This window comes from Oryza glaberrima, chromosome 3 (assembly GCF_000147395.1).
Source record: "Oryza glaberrima chromosome 3, OglaRS2, whole genome shotgun sequence".
Classification (NCBI taxonomy): Eukaryota; Viridiplantae; Streptophyta; class Magnoliopsida; order Poales; family Poaceae; genus Oryza; species Oryza glaberrima.
In genome coordinates, this window is record NC_068328.1 from 35,057,341 (window position 1) to 35,073,687 (window position 16,347).

At 39.0% G+C, this 16,347-nt stretch overlaps 1 pseudogene; it reads left to right on the forward strand.

Annotated features, from left to right (window-relative positions):
- The first annotated feature begins 5,119 nt into the window (after positions 1-5,119).
- On the forward strand, positions 5,120-16,147 carry LOC127766465 (protein TORNADO 2-like; annotated as a pseudogene).
- The last annotated feature ends 200 nt before the right edge of the window (positions 16,148-16,347 follow it).

Here is a 16,347-nt window from a genome sequence, read left to right on the forward strand (position 1 = left end):
TTAAATGTTTAAATTTCTTTGTAACAAATACCAAACACAGCTTTAAGCTACCTATTTGTCCAAAAAAAAGTTCAATCCTAACTACGAATTTGGACACATGCGTGTCCAGATTTGTAGCTAGAGTTTACTTTTTTTTAGATAGAGTAGTACGCATCATGACGTTACTAAACTACGCATATAGTATTATATATGGTACCACCGAATTCAAGGTCTTCGTATCAATGTCTTTGTTTTTCTGAAAAAAAAACAAAAGAAGAAGAAGAAGAAGAAGAAATAGATGGCTCCAGGGCTGCCAATAAAGCGCATTCCCGCAGGCGCGTCCAAATGGAATCCATCCATCTTCACATCATGGTGTCACTAATTTTATACCATAATATAAACATTTGTGTAATGATTCACATTACTCCAATAATTTTAATGCTTGTAGAGCCAATCAGATCGATTTTTAGGACCCCGCACATAGATTCTTGCCGTGCTACTGATAACAACTGAAGCATGCAAGCAGCAATGCAGATGCAGGCCAGCGCAACATCCCCATCCATCCAACCAACCAGGGGATCTCTTATTTGCATTGCAGTGCACTAGTGCCACTCTCCCAATCTCTCCTTTCGAGAAAGGAAGCATGGCCGAGCCCCATCCTTCTATCAATATCTCATATGAAATTCTGAGCATACCTTAGATCATCTACACCAAAGTCACTCTATAAGTGCTCTCACTAACCGGAACCACTCCATAAGACACTCATCTCCCAATGTCGAGAACACTCGCAGCTAGGCCTTTCAAAATCACAAGCAACCGATGGAGATACTTTAGCCTACAACGGGTGCCCAAACCCACATAGTCACGGATATGCATTTCCTTTTCTACCCTAGCCCACCAAACTCTCTCGACTTCTCCCCTTCTCCTCTTTTTCTTCGCTTCTTCTCCTCTTCGCAGCAGCCGCTGCCGCCGTCTCCCTCCTCGCCCTCCCCAGCCGCCGCTTTCACTACACCATGGTCCACGTTCGCCAACACACGATTCTGTTGACAAAAGGCATATTCAGCAACTACACAACTGTCGACAAAGGCTTTGCCAACAGTTTTCACCATAGTCGGTGTTGAAGCAGTCAGCAAAAGTTTTGCCGACAGTTCTAACCTTTGCCAACACATGAAAGATATGGTTGCTACCTTCACCCACAGATAAACCTTTTGCCAACATTTCATGTGTAGGGGCACAGTACTTTTGCCAACATATTTTTGGTTTTGCACTTTGTAATATAGAACCAAAAGTATGTCAAAGAAATTAATTTTATCGAGTTACAATTTAATATTTGTCATAGCCCATTATAGCATCATCACGACCATACATCAGCAAGCACAGTATATATTTCAAGAATACAATTCAAATATCCTCAGGTTACATTTCAAGAATACAAGTTCAAATATCCTCATCTCACAGTATGCAAGCACATCCAAAACATGGTACCACCTTAAAATAACCAAAAGAAGACGTTCGATACAAGGATCACAGGCTCGCTGAAGTTCTGCCCCAGTCAAGGCTAAAGAACTAACGTATTCAGAAAGCTCATCTATATGTGAGCATCTAAAGGTTGCAGCTCCAAAACCATCAAACGCACCGTAGTTAAGTACCTGCCATGAAAACCATAAGAATTAAAATCAGTGACCAACTAAACAAGTGTTGAAAGAAAGAGTATAAGTCTTAAATATAATTATGAACACACTTAGGTTTTTAAGAAAATTTTTGTACCAAAGAGAAGGCTCAATCTTTCTTGCAGTAAGCAACAGGAATTTTTTCCTTCATTTTGCATAAAAGATAGCAAGTGAACTGGAAGATGGGCAGCGGGGTGACGGCGGCACACCTCCTCCTCGATCCAAACAGGGAGGATGACGGGTGACGCGCGATGGCGGCACTCCTCCACCTTGATCCGGACGGGGAGGACGATGGGCGATGGGCGGCGGCGGCACTCCAGCTTGATCCGGATGGAGAGAATGACGGGCGGCTGCGGCGCGCTCAGCCGTGAGGGGGCGGAGCAGTGGCAACAGCGTGTGGTGAGGGAGCAGAGGTGACGGAGCGCCCGCCGCGGCCGTGTCGTGGATGTGGCAGTGGCAACCTGGTTGCGGCGGCTAGGTCACGCGAGTTGGGTGGATTGGGGATTTTTGTGGAGAAATTGACCCGCGATTTAGTAGGTGCGCAAAATTTTTGGGTGGCCCACCTCTTTTCTGCGCTACCGCTTGAGGTACTCCCTTCGCCGACTATTTGCATGGATGTGAAAGTTTTGCCGACACATTTTATGTAGGTAATAAATCACCGACACATAATTGTTGATGAAAATAACACACACTGGCCTAAGAGATTTGCTTAACTCTAGTGCAGGTCCAAATATTACTATCGGGTTCTAGGCGTGCCAATTGGTTTGATCCTGCAACCAATAAGAAACATAGAAAGAAAAAAAAGTAAGTCCATCAATGATAGCCGATCGGCTGATTGCCGATGACATATTATTGAACATTAAGTCGATGTAGATTGTATCAGATCGGCCATGATGAATAAAGCAAAAGAAGATTAAATCTGCTCAATCGGCTGTAGATATCAATAGAATACAATCTATATCTCAAAATATGCTTAAACCAAGTGATTGGGATAGATCGGACAGGGCGCCGAGACAGTATAAATCACTTATGTCTAAATATACCTTAAGACAGAAATTGTATGTATTCATAGCATAGCAGATTAAATAAACCTAACATGTATCGGCTAATACTCCGATACCACTCTATACAGAGATATTATCATGAACAAAATACACTAAACAAATATTAATCTAATATTAGGATGTCCTAATCATATTAATGGTAGGCTTAATATATTTTATAACAATAGGATCTCAATATAAAGGGCAAATTTAGCATATCAAGTAAACAAGATAACTAAACCAGATAAGATCAGCTAAAACCCCGATGCTAACTCTATTAGCTATCATAAACATGCTGGAGATTATGATTCTAAACACGACTTAGTAGATTAAACCTAACTGATGCAGCACTAAGTATGTAAAGAAATATGATATCTAGAAGATCAAGTCGATGAAAGCCTTTTTGAGATGGTAAATATACTACATAATCTAAATTAACATTGATATATAACCCTATCGACTGTTTTCTGATGAAAGATACTAGCCGATATGGTTATATTGCAATGTCGATCTAAATTATATAGCATATATGATAACTCGACGATTTACATAAACAAGATTAGAGTGTCATAAAGATGGAACCACTAATCCGAGAACACAAACCGCCATAACAAGTTTTACCCTCTGCTGGAGATTGAAGCCGATGTAGCCCAACTCGAAAGCAAGAACTCGTCGAAAGTAGAAAAGTAGAAAGGGTGGCGATGCGCCGAATTTGTGATTGAACTGATTGTTGTTTGATTACACGACCCTAGGCTCTATTACTACCCAGAATTACACAATATATCCTTGTCGGACATGACTCCTATCTCTATTACAACTCAAAATAAGGATAACTCCCTAATACAAACTCTAACCGACGATATCTATAAGGAAATTAATAAAATATCCTGATTAATAGATATAATTGCCTTCTTCGGTCTCAGTCCGCACGTGGCAATCCCCATGAAGCACAACAACCGAATCCGACAATGACCCTGTCTCCTCTTCATCGGAATCAGCTACATCGGCCACCCCAGTCCGATTCTGTTTCAACCGATGCACACCATAGCTGATTCGGTTGTCAGCCGATTCATGGCCTTTTTTGATAATCGCTAGATTCCTCCAAATTCGCCTCGGTTCGAACTCCAAATCCAATGCACGATTTACCAAATTTGGTCGTTAACAGATGCCCCCGAAGTCCGCGATATATAATCTATGTCTAAAAGTATATTTAAACCAAGTGATTGGGATAGATCGGACAGCGTGCCGAAATAGTATAAATCACTTATGTTTAAAAGCACTTCAGGACAGAGATTATAAATATTCATAGCATAGTCGATGTCGATGCGAGCCGATAGCGATAGGGTTTTGAGCAATCGGCTATATGTTCGATGTAACAGAACAACAATATAATCCAGTAGAAACCAATCGGCTAACAATAAGGTATAATAAGCACTGATCCGAAGGTTAAAGTATACATCGGCTAGAGATCCGATACCATAAAATCCACAAGATTAGATTAAACAATGAAATCTTTGTTATCACCGGCTAAATCCAACTTATATGAAATCCTTGTAAGCCGATGCAACGTCCAGGTTGAAACCCCAATGAAACCCTTATTGGTAGTCAACAAGCAGGCTAGAGATTATAGTTCTAAACATGGCTTAGTAGATCAAACTTAACTGATGCAGCACTAAGTATGTAAAGAAACACAATGTCTAGACAATCAAGCCCTTGACTGATTTTCAGGGTGGTAGATACCTTAGCTAATCTAATTTAGTAAAACAATTTAGCCGATATCGGCAGAAACCCTAAAACAAGAGACAACTGATAGAGCTAAATTGAGATACTAAGATTAGATTAACTAAGACATATGATAAATAGGCAGGCAAATATATCAACCAAACCAGAGCAATCCAAGAGGTCGAATGTACTGACGCAGCCTTGAACGACGCCGACGTAGACGATACAATTGCCTGAGCCGACGGAACATTGGACTTACCCCTTCGCCCGAGATCGAAAGCCGATACAGCCCTGCGTCGGGTGCCAAGTTCCGCCGTGATAAATAGAAAGTAGAAAGGTAAAAGGTGGCGATGCACCGAATTGTATTGATCGTGGAGATAGATTACAATGACCCCGGGTGTACATATTTATACCCATGGGGAGATACTAGTCCTTGTAGGACAAGAAAGAAACTTTCCTAAAAGATAAAAGGAAAACATAAAGTCCTTATAGGACACTAAACACACTTTCTTAAAGATAAAAGGAAACTAACAAATACTGCCTAATTAATAGATACAATTGCCTTCTAAGGACTCAATCCGCACGTGGCAATCCTCATGAAGCACGCCAACCAAATCTGATAGTGATCCTAACATCCCTTTGTCAGAATCGGCTACATCGGCTCTCTTTATCCGATTCGGTTTCAGTCGATGCACACCGTAGCCGATGCGGTATGTAGCCGATTCACACTCTGTTTCTGTAATCACCTACTTCCTCCAAATCTGCTTCGGCTTTAATTTTGAATCCAATGCATGATTTACCAAATTTGGTCGTTAACACCTGCATGATAAACTATGTCTTGTCTCTCCTCTTTAACTCTGTTGACACATCAGCAAATTGCCTACATGGCAGTATAATTAATTTTATGTAGACTATCCTCATCATCCTCTTGCGACTGACCTAAAAAACTAACTAATATAATGTATTGCATCTAATATACTAGCCCTAATAAACTTATCACCAGTCAGCCTTTCTCTTTTTCTCTTGTTTCTTGGGGTTTGTGTAGAGGTTGTCCCTTGCATGAGGAAGTTTTCAGTTCATCAACGTTTGGGGATGATTCATCAAGAATACTATGAAGATGTAGATGAGGAAGAGCAAGAAGAACAACTTCAAAACCCTCAGTGGTGCCCAACCAATATTTTTTACAAAGAACCAGAAGAGAGGAGTTCAATGGTTGAGAAATCGAGAGCAGATGTAAGAGATTGAAGAGGAAATCAACCATCGGCTGAAACATACAAGGAAAGAGTGGCATGCCAAGTCTAAACTTGTGTCAGCCGATGAAGTTAAAGCCGATAAAGCCATCATTCCAGCATCTGCTAAGGGGAAAGTCGTAGTTTCACTTCGATAAACATGGTTTTTATGTTGCCAGCAGTATACAACATACATTCAGCCGATGAGGAAGTTGAGAAATCATTGGCAAAATTGACATTATCACCAGAGCAAGTTGTTTTGAGAAATCTGAAGACATGGAGCATTAGCATCTTAGACCTTTATACGTCAAGAGATTTGTCAATGGGAAGCTGATGTCCAAGATGCTAGTCAATAGGGAGCAACTATGAATTTGATGCCTTATACTACATTCAGGAAGATTGGAAAGACTCCAGATGATTTGATCAAGACCAATATGGTTTTAAAAGATTTTGGAGGTAATTTGTCTGAGACAGAAGGAGTTCTGAATGCTGAATTGATAATGAGCAGCAAAACAATTCCAACCACATTTTTTGTCATTGATGAAAAAAGTTTATACATCTTATTGTTGGGGAAATATTGGATACATACTGATTGTTGCATCCCTTCAACAATGCATTACAGTTTGATTCAATGGTAAGGGAATCAGGTAGAAATCGTGCAAGCCGACAGGTCAGTAAATGTTGCTATTATTGATTTGTCTATTTGGGAGTTAGAAGGAGTTGCCCCAGATCAAATAGTTGTTGACCCAATGTGCCAAGAAGGTATGCCTTTCGCCGGGAGACCCAAAGCCCCGCTAACTTTCGCTATTTTTGGCGCTACATGGACGCCTGGCAGTAGGCTCGAGCGACAGCAAAGCGTAAAAGGGATGGGGAACGAGGAGAGGAGGTTGAGCGTCACCACCATGTGTATGCCTTAAAACTCAAATGCTTAGATCTATTATATTAGGAAAAAGTACAAATATCCCTAAACTTTTGTTGGAAGTCTGTCTAGCACTCTGAACTTTGAAATCGGTTCAGCATTACAATACCATTTACATAACCCCTATATAAGGTGGTTTTGCATAGTATTTTTTTATCTAATTTGTTATAAGTTGGATGAGTTTGATTACGTGACATACACATTGGATATATACATCATGATGTGAAATACGCAAATTTACTCAAAATTTTCAAACTGTGAGTATATACCTAGGTACAAGAATTTGATTCATACCTATACCTAGCAACAAAACAACTCAAATTCAACTTCATTTTACAATCCATTATTATGTACCTAACTAATTATATGTTTGGATGTTATATACCTAGGATCAAAATATACCAAAAACATGTTCAAATTCAGTTCAAAGTTGTTTTGAATTAGTTAGTAAAGTAGTTAATATTAATATCTAAACATTTAAGGAAATTTCATACTTATTTGAATTGGGTATATACTCAATTTGAATCATGGAGCCCGGACACCATGGAGCACCATACATACATACATACATACATACATACATACATACATACATATATATATATACATATACATATATATATATATACATACATATATATATATATATATATATATATATATATATATATATATATGGAATTAGAAGGAGTTAAAAAAGGCAGTGAATTAGTTAGTAAATGTTGCTATTATTGATTTGTCTATTTGGGAGTTAGGAGTTGTCCCAGATCAAATAGTTGTTGACCCAATGTATATATATATTGTTGACCCAATGTAAAAAAGGCAGTGATTTTTTTACTCCCAACGGAATCAGCAGTGAAATACGAGGAGTGAAAATATTTTTTACTCAAACAAGGCAGTGAAAGTAAATATATTACTCACTCCAACAACAAGAACGTACTCAACAATACCTTAATAAAAGTTTTACTTTCGGATGTATGGCTACCCGGGAAGCGATAAAATGGAAATTATACATATTAAGTTTTTTAACTCAAGAAGTTGATGGGTTTTTACTAATAAAATGGACAAAGCACGTAACTTTTTTACTCAAGCACGGAGTAATTTTTTTACTCAACAAATAATCACATAGGATTTGAGTGATTTTTTTTAACTTTCAAGGGTGGAAACGGGAGATTACGTCTAGTCATATTTTTACTCAAGCATAGAGTAATTCTTTTTAATCAACAAATAATCAAATTGGATCCAAGTGAATTTTTTACTTGCAATGGTGGGAACGGGAGATTACCTTTGGAAACAGTAAACCAGCCGGCGGTGGGCTCATGAAAAGAAAAACGGAAAATATGGAGGAGACGCTTCGCTGTGTGTCGCGCCACGATCGTTCCTAGCGCGCAACAACTGTATGTAGCGCCATGTAGCGCTAACTTTATTTTTTAAAAGATATTGTATTAGCTAGACTAGCTAGTGAATCATGATCAATCATCATTTTGAAACACAGGTTCTTTGGGAGGTGCGCTTCATCATGCATCCAATCCACTTGAGCCAATTGACTGCTCCTAAAAGCAATATATAAGCAGACCATCGTCTAGCTAAGCTTATGATCATGAGCAAATCCTAATAAAATCCCTCGCTCACCCATAGGAAAATCGGAGCAACGAGTGAGAGAGAGAGATGAACTTCGGGGTTAGAGAACAGAGAGCATTTGCGAGAATGCCGCTAGAAAACTGGGTGGGGTTGATAAAGGGGAAGTCCGTGGTGCTGACGTGCCTAGCGTCGTTCATTCTACTGGTGGGCGGTAGCATCAATGCTCCCAAGACTTGCACCGGCGGCATGTTTTTGGGGCCTATAATCGCTATCGGCTTCTTCCTCATTGTCATCTTCGTGGTGGGTTCGTGTGGCCTGAAGAAGAACGATGATCTTCACAATCCTCCTCCTCCTCGTCTTCATCATCTTCGGATATGTTGCCGTGGGAGGCATCGTCTTGAGGGATGCATCGAATGGCCGAGAGTACAATCCCAAGGAGTGCAAGCGGGGGTGGCTTAGGGGTCGCGTCACCCACTCGCAGCATTTCTAGGCAACAACTAGCGCGTGCCTCCGCCGCAGCCATGTCTGCAAGGGCATGACTGACTTGGTACGCGACCCAAACACCGGCATTTTTGTTCCCCGCCCATCCCCCTACGAAAGGTGGGCCAAGAGGCACGGGCTGGACGCCGACCCGCGTGCAATGTCCCCTATCGAGGTACGTACTGCCTCCACCTATAAACTACTACTACCTTTCTTTCTTTTTTAAGTTACCTTTTATCCATCTGGATACCAATATAAATACTAAAGACGTTGCTTTATAAAGTAAATTTCACAAAACTACAAATATTATAGCTAAACTATCACAAAACTACAGATTTAACCAGACATATCATAAACTACATATTTAACAATAAATTTATGACAAAACTGTAGATTTAAGGTGGAGTATTACAAAACTACAGATTTAGTAACAAAGTTATTACAAAACTATAGATTTTGGAGTTTAAATCCTTAGGCCTAGCGTTATATTTAAGTTATAAACGTCTAAGTTTTGTGATTGAATTGACACTAAACCTATAGTTTTGTGATAATTTTGTTACTAACCGTAGTTTTATGATACTCCATCTTAAATTTGTAGTTCTCCGAGAAATTTAATCTTAAATCTATAGTTTTGTGATACATCACCTTAAACCGGTAGTTTTGTGATAATTTGACCAGAGTATATGTAGTTTTATGACATTTACTCTACTTTATATATATATATATATATATATATGTATATATATACACACACACACCAAATTATAGTTAGTTTGGCAAAAAAAATGATAATATATGGAAGCTAATATATATATATATATATATATATATATATATATATATATATATATATATATATATATATATATATATATACACACACACACACACACCACACGAAATTAATTAAGTATATAATTAAACTGCAGGATAAATTCTTAAGTAAACTGGCTATATATGTATGCAAGAGTATCAAGTTATATATATAAGAGCAGAGCTTTCTACTGCTATAGGGAATCATTAATTCGAGTTTCAAGCTGGGCCGGGTCAAGATTACTCGATCATGAGCATCACTAGTAGCCACACCGTTCACCGCCTCTAGGTAGTCCACTTACACAAATCTCGATCACTTTGATTATATCAATTATATAGAGCTGAATATATAAATAAAAATTAATACTGCATGCATGCATGTACAGTCTGGATGCTGCAAGCCACCATCATCGTGTGGATTAACATATGTGAATGGGACGACGTGGATATCGACACCAGCATCAGCTGTCGCCCCTGCCATTGCCCAGCAGGTAACCAACAACAACGTTAACGACTGCAGCAGGTGGAGCAACGACCTGTAAGATCAACGACTCGATGCCTTGGGAGATTATTTACGGTGATAGACCGGGAGTCGGCTTGGTGGTAAGATGATGTCCGTGGTAGTCAAATATCATGCGGAATACTAAGGCTAAAGTTGATGCACGTGGTTGATGGAGATTCCATATGGCATACGATGGAGGTGATGCGGAGTCGAATTTGGAAGGAGTCCAAATTTGGTACGATTGGTTATGTAAAGTTTCTTTCTTGTACTAGAGGGTTTCCTAAGGTGTTTAGGACTCTTAGTATGAGTTTGGTTCGTGGCTTTAGACTGTCTACCTCATGTATAAATAGAGGGGGAGCGTGAGGCTTCCGGTATCGCTTTTGTATCGCTTTTGAGAGCAATTGAGTTGCTAGTTTAGTTAGGGTTTCGAGTTTAGTCGAGATTTTTGTAAGGATTGCTGTTGGTGCACTTTGTAAACACAGAGAGAAGCAATAAAGTTGTCATCTACTTTGAGAGTTCTTCGATTTGTGTTTCACCGGGTTTCGGCGGTCTAACCGGCATCTCATCGGCGGTCAGACCAACGACCTACCGGCGGTCAGACCGGCTAAGGCGAGGCGGTCAGACCGGCGGCGGCGGCGGCGGCAGTGATAGGAGCTGGCGATTGATCTCAGCGGTTCGACCGGTGTTACAACCACGGTCAGACTGACGATATCCAGGCGGTTAGACCGGCGCTACTACTTCGGTCAGACCGCGATCCATCGATTTCGAGGGTAACTTTTATTTCCGCTAAAAGTTTTTAGTTTTTGGGTATACCAACCATTCACCCCCCTCTGGTTGGCTTAGTTCTTGTGATTCGATCCTACAAGTGGTATCAGAGCCTTGTTTGCTTCTTTGGATTTTTATCGATCTAGAGTTTTTTTTGCCATGGCTTCTTCTAATAAGTTTACAACTAAGCCTCATATTTTTTATGGAACGGATTTTTCTTATTGGTGTTGTAGGATGCAATCTTACATTATGGCTGAGAATTATGATCTTTGGAGAAAAGTTTCTCATCCTTATGTGATTCCTGAAGCTATTAATACTGCTGCGTTGAAAACTGAATTTGAACTAAATTGCAAAGCTCGCAATATTCTTTTGAGTGGGATTTCTCGTTCAGATTATGATCGTGTTGCTCATCTTCAAACTGCTCATGAGATTTGGGTTGCTTTGAGTAATTTTCATCAAGGTACAAATAACATTAAAGAACTTCGTCGTGATCTTTTCAAAAAGGAATACATTAAATTTGAGATGAAACCTGGAGAAGCTTTGGATGACTATCTTTCTAGGTTTAATAAGATTTTGAGTGATCTTAGATCTGTTGATTCTTCTTATGATGCTAATTATCCACAATCTGAGATTTCTCGTCACTTTTTGAATGGTCTTGACATGTCTATTTGGGAGATGAAAGTTACATCTATTCAGGAGTCTGTGAACATGTCTACTTTGACTTTGGATTTGCTTTACACAAAACTAAAAACTCATGAGATGAATATTCTTTCTCGTAAAGGTGATTCTAAGTCTAGTGCTTTGGTTTCGTCTTCAACTTCTTTGGATGTTGGTGCTTCTTCATCGAAGTCTTCTGTTCTTGCGTTATTTAATGCCATGTCCGATGATCAACTCGAACAGTTCGAGGAGGAGAACTTGGTTTTGCTATCTAACAAATTTTCTCGAGTTATGAAAAATGTTAGGAACAGGAAAAGAGGAGAACCGAATCATTGTTTTGAGTGTGGAGCACTTGATCATCTTCGTTCGCATTGTCCTAAGCTTGGGAGAGGAAAGAAGGAAGATGATGGTGGAGTCAAAGATGATGACGTGAACAAGAAGAAGAACATGAAAGAGAAAGAGAAGAAGAAATATTGTATGCAGTGGTTAATCTAAGAACTCATAAAAGTTTTTGATGGATCTGAAGATGAAGATGAGGGCAAAGGTAAGCAAGTTGTTGATCTAGCTTTTATTGCTCGTAATGCTAGTTCTGATGTTGATGAATCTGATGATGATAATGAAGAAAAGCTTAGTTATGATCAATTAGAATATGCTGCTTACAAATTTGCTAAGAAACTTCAAACATGTTCTATTAAGCTTGATGAGAAGGATCACACTATTGAGATTTTAAATGCTGAAATTGATAGATTAAAATCTTCGATTCCTGATGATGATAATTGTCAATCTTGTGAAGTTTTATTTTCTGAAATTAATGCTTTGCGAGATGTCAATTCTGTTAATTGCAAGAAATTGGAATTTGAGATTGAAAAATCTAAAAAGTTGGAATCTTCTTTTGCTCTTGGATTTTCTTTACATGCTCGTGTTGTTGATGAGTTGATGTTGACAAAGAATGTTTTGAAAAAAATACAAAGTCGCTTTTTGTGCAAGTTCTTTGGTCAATGCTTCATGTGCAAATAAGACAAAACAAAACAATGGTGTTTTGATTTCTCAAGATTGTTCAAAGTGTGTTTTGAATGAGATGAAGTTGAAAGATGCTTTAGGGCGTGTTAAACACATGGAAGAAATTGTTAAACAAGATGAGGTGTTTTCTTGCTCAACTTGTAGAAAGCAAAAATGTCTTTTGGATGCTTGCAAAAACTGTGCTATTCTTACTCAGGAGGTTTCTTATTTGAAAAGTTCTTTGCAAAGATTTTCTGATGGTAAAAAGAACCTCAACATGATTCTTGATCAATCTAAGGTTAGCACACATAATCGTGGTTTAGGTTTTAATCCTTATGCTCATAATTCTAGACATCCTCCTACTATTTTGGGTGTTGCTAGGAAGGTGAAATTTTAATTGAATATGAGCCTAAGAACATTGTGTTTAAATCTGCTGGCATCATGTCTTCTTTAAGTGCATCTTCTTCAAAATCAAATGTTGTGAATGCAAAACCTTCTGTTGTTGCAAAACCATCAATTTCAAAACCATCTACTTCACAAACTTGTCATGAAAAGTACACTTGTTCTTTTTTGGAAAAGATGGACATTTGGTTGGTTTTTGTTTTAGACTTGCCCATAAACAGAAAAAGGAAAGAGAAATTGCTTTTGCAAAATGACGTTGGCAAAAATCGGGTTTTAATTCGAGGACTACGGTTAGACCGACACTGACCAGTGGGTCAGACCGGCCAGCGGTCAGACTGCAGTTGAACCGGCGGTCAGACCGGTTGCCAGGCCCGGTCAGACCACAGGCACAGCGGCGGTCAGACCGGCCTCGGGGCAATTTTGTGCGAAATTCAAATCGGACTTTTGTGAAGCAAAAAGGAAAGTTTTCTGGTAAGTCTGAATCTAATTTTATTAGTGCATATGTACCTACTGGTTCTACTGGTTGTGTGACTCAGTGTTGGATTCCAAAATTTCTTATTTCTAACCCCAACACGGAGGCATCGACATCTTCTCGTTCGTAGGTATTTTGGTGGCATACTCCCCATATGTGTTTAACGTTGAGATGACGATTGTATAGCAAGGTAACATCATTTACTTTTGGATTGACATAATTTTGGTCTACTCTCTTGTTTATTAGCTTTTTTATATGCTAGTATTTGAGGTTGTAGTTTTGGTTTATACTATTGGATATATGTCAATTCTTGATAATTTTGGTGATATCGTTGGCAATTGGATGTCTTTTTCAAAATCTTTGATTTCTTCTTGATTTTTGTTCGGGGAGAATTGGAGGTTATTTTGAGGGGGAGTTAGTGCTTTTTATGACTTTATTTTGGCATGATTTGAGGGGGAGTTTGTACCTCGTGGTTTTGTCAAGCAAAAATATGACAATAAAAAAAATTGATAAAAGAAAGTTTTGTTTATACATATGGTATTTTCTTTTGCATGCTAGCAATACTTTGAAGGTTTATTTGTCTCTAACATAGCTTGTATGTATTCTAATATTTTCATGAGATTTAGATTTTGCTTTTAAGGGAGATGACGCATGACACTTAAATTCTATACTTGAATTAAGAAAATATGCAATGTTGAAGCTAGCATATGGTTTGATTTATAAATGCTCTATATATATGCTTTATTGACTTGTTATTCCTCAAATAGCTTTAATTGCTCATTGTGAAAAAGAGAATAAAAATATGAAAAAAATGAATACCGAATCCTTGGAAACAGTCTTGACGACAAGGACGTATTCGATGTGAGCAAAATAATAGGTGCCGAATCCCTGGAAACAGTCTTGACGACAGGGACGTACCTGGAATAAAAGAGAAAAATAAGAGCAAAAAGGCTCAAGAAAAAGAGAAGTTAAAAAATTCTCTTGGTTATTTTGTGCCAAAGGTTATTTGAGAAAGAATGATAAATGCAATAGGTATATGTGTTTAGTGTTTATTCTTCAACCTATGTGCTTGTTAAGATGTTGCATTATAAATCGTATGAAATCATGCATTTTGATTATTGATTCAAGCTTTATTGTAAAATCTTTGGTTCATGGTTATACTTTAATGCATGCTTGTTATTTTATAGATGGATTCATCTTCTTTTTATTGCAACACATGACATGATATGTTATATGTATGTCAAGCTCTTATACTTTAATAAACATAATTCCTATGCTTGATGAAATCATTGTCAAAAGGGGGAGAAGAGATAAGTTTTGGAGAAGAAATGAGTTGAGAAGAGCATGTTGTTTTTTGTTCAATTGGGAATTTCTTTATTTTAAAAAGGGGGAGAAGTTTTCTTTTGGATTTTTGAGCACGATGTGTACGTTTGTACGAAGTGTGCTTTTTACCGCTTTTGTTTTTAATTTTCCAAACTCCAAAACATTTTTAATGGGTTTGCCAATGTGTTCATCAAGGGGGAGATTATAAGATCAACGTGTATTTTGATTCTTATTCTGTGATGAACAATTGGCATCTGTGATTATCGGTTTTGATATTTGGAGATTATCGTCTAAGTGGTTTTGGATATAATCAATTTTCAGGAGATGAAGAGGGTTTGCTGTTTTGTCGGGACCGGTCAGACCGGGCGGTGGTTGCCGGTCAGACCGGCTCATGTGTAGCGGTTAGACCGACCGGCCGACGCTGTGTCGGTTTCGGTTTCGGGTTGTTTCTTTGGATATCCGTGATTGTTTCATGGTTATGGCTTCTAGATGGATACTATACGTATGCAATACTGTTGTTTGCTAACAATGAGTCAAGTTGGAGATAGCTTGGTCTCGGAATATGGTTTCTTTGTTTGTTTCATGTGTAGGTGACTCGATGCCTCGGGAGAGTATTTGCGCTGATGGTCCAGGAGTCGGCTTGGTGGTAAGACGATGTCCGTGGTGGTTAGATATCATGCGGGATACTAAGGCTAGAGTTGATGCACGTGGTTGATGGAGATTCCATATGGCATACGATGGAGATATTGTGTGCGTATGGGATGCGGAGTCGAATTTGGAAGGAGTCCAAATTTGGTACAATTGGTTATATAAAGTTTCTTTCTTGTACTAGAGGGTTTCCTAAGGTGTTTAGGACTCTTAGTATGAGTTTGATTCGTGGCTTTAGGCTGCCTACCTCATGTATAAATAGAGGGGAGCGTGAGGCTTCCTGGTATCGCTTTTGTATCGCTTTTGAGAGCAATTGAGTTGCTAGTTTAGTTAGGGTTTCGAGTTTAGTCGAGATTTTTGTAAGGATGCTGTTGGTGCACTTTGTAAACACAGAGAGAAGCAATAAAGTTGTCATCTACTTTGAGAGTTCTTTGATTTGTGTTTTACCAGGTTTCGGCGGTCTAATCGGCATCTCATCGGCAGTCAAACCGACGACCTACCGGCGGTCAGACTGGCGGCGGCGGCAGTGACAGGAGTTGGCGATTGATCTCGGCGGTTTGACCGGTGTTACAATCACGGTCAGACCGACGATATCTAGGCGGTCAGACCGGCGCTACTACTTCGGTCAGACCGCGATCCATCGATTTCAAGGGTAACTTTTATTTCCGCTAAAAGTTTTTCGGTTTTGGGTATACCAACCATTCACCTTCCCTCTAGTTGGCTTAGTTCTTATGATTCGATCTTACACGACCATCAAACGCTTTGCTTCCACTGCGACTCGTGCAAGGCTGGCTTCCTCCGCCACACCACTCATGCCTGGAATGTGGCTGCCATCTATATCATTATCGCCTTCATCGGGCTCATTATATCTATATCAGCTTGCTCTCTGCCACCCTGGGGAGATCAACTAACTGGGAATAATAATGTTGGAAGATCACGATGACTAGTATCTGTGTGTGCGCGCGCGTGAAAATCTGAAGCTTAATTCATTTACTTTTTGCCTGCAAGTGCGTGGTGTGTAATGGTGCTATATATGAAGGCCTGGGCGTCATTTAATTTGTTAACATTTTTATTGAAACTAGCTACTCCCTCCGTTTTATATTTTATATTATAAGTCGTTTGTTTTTTTATTAGTTAAACTTT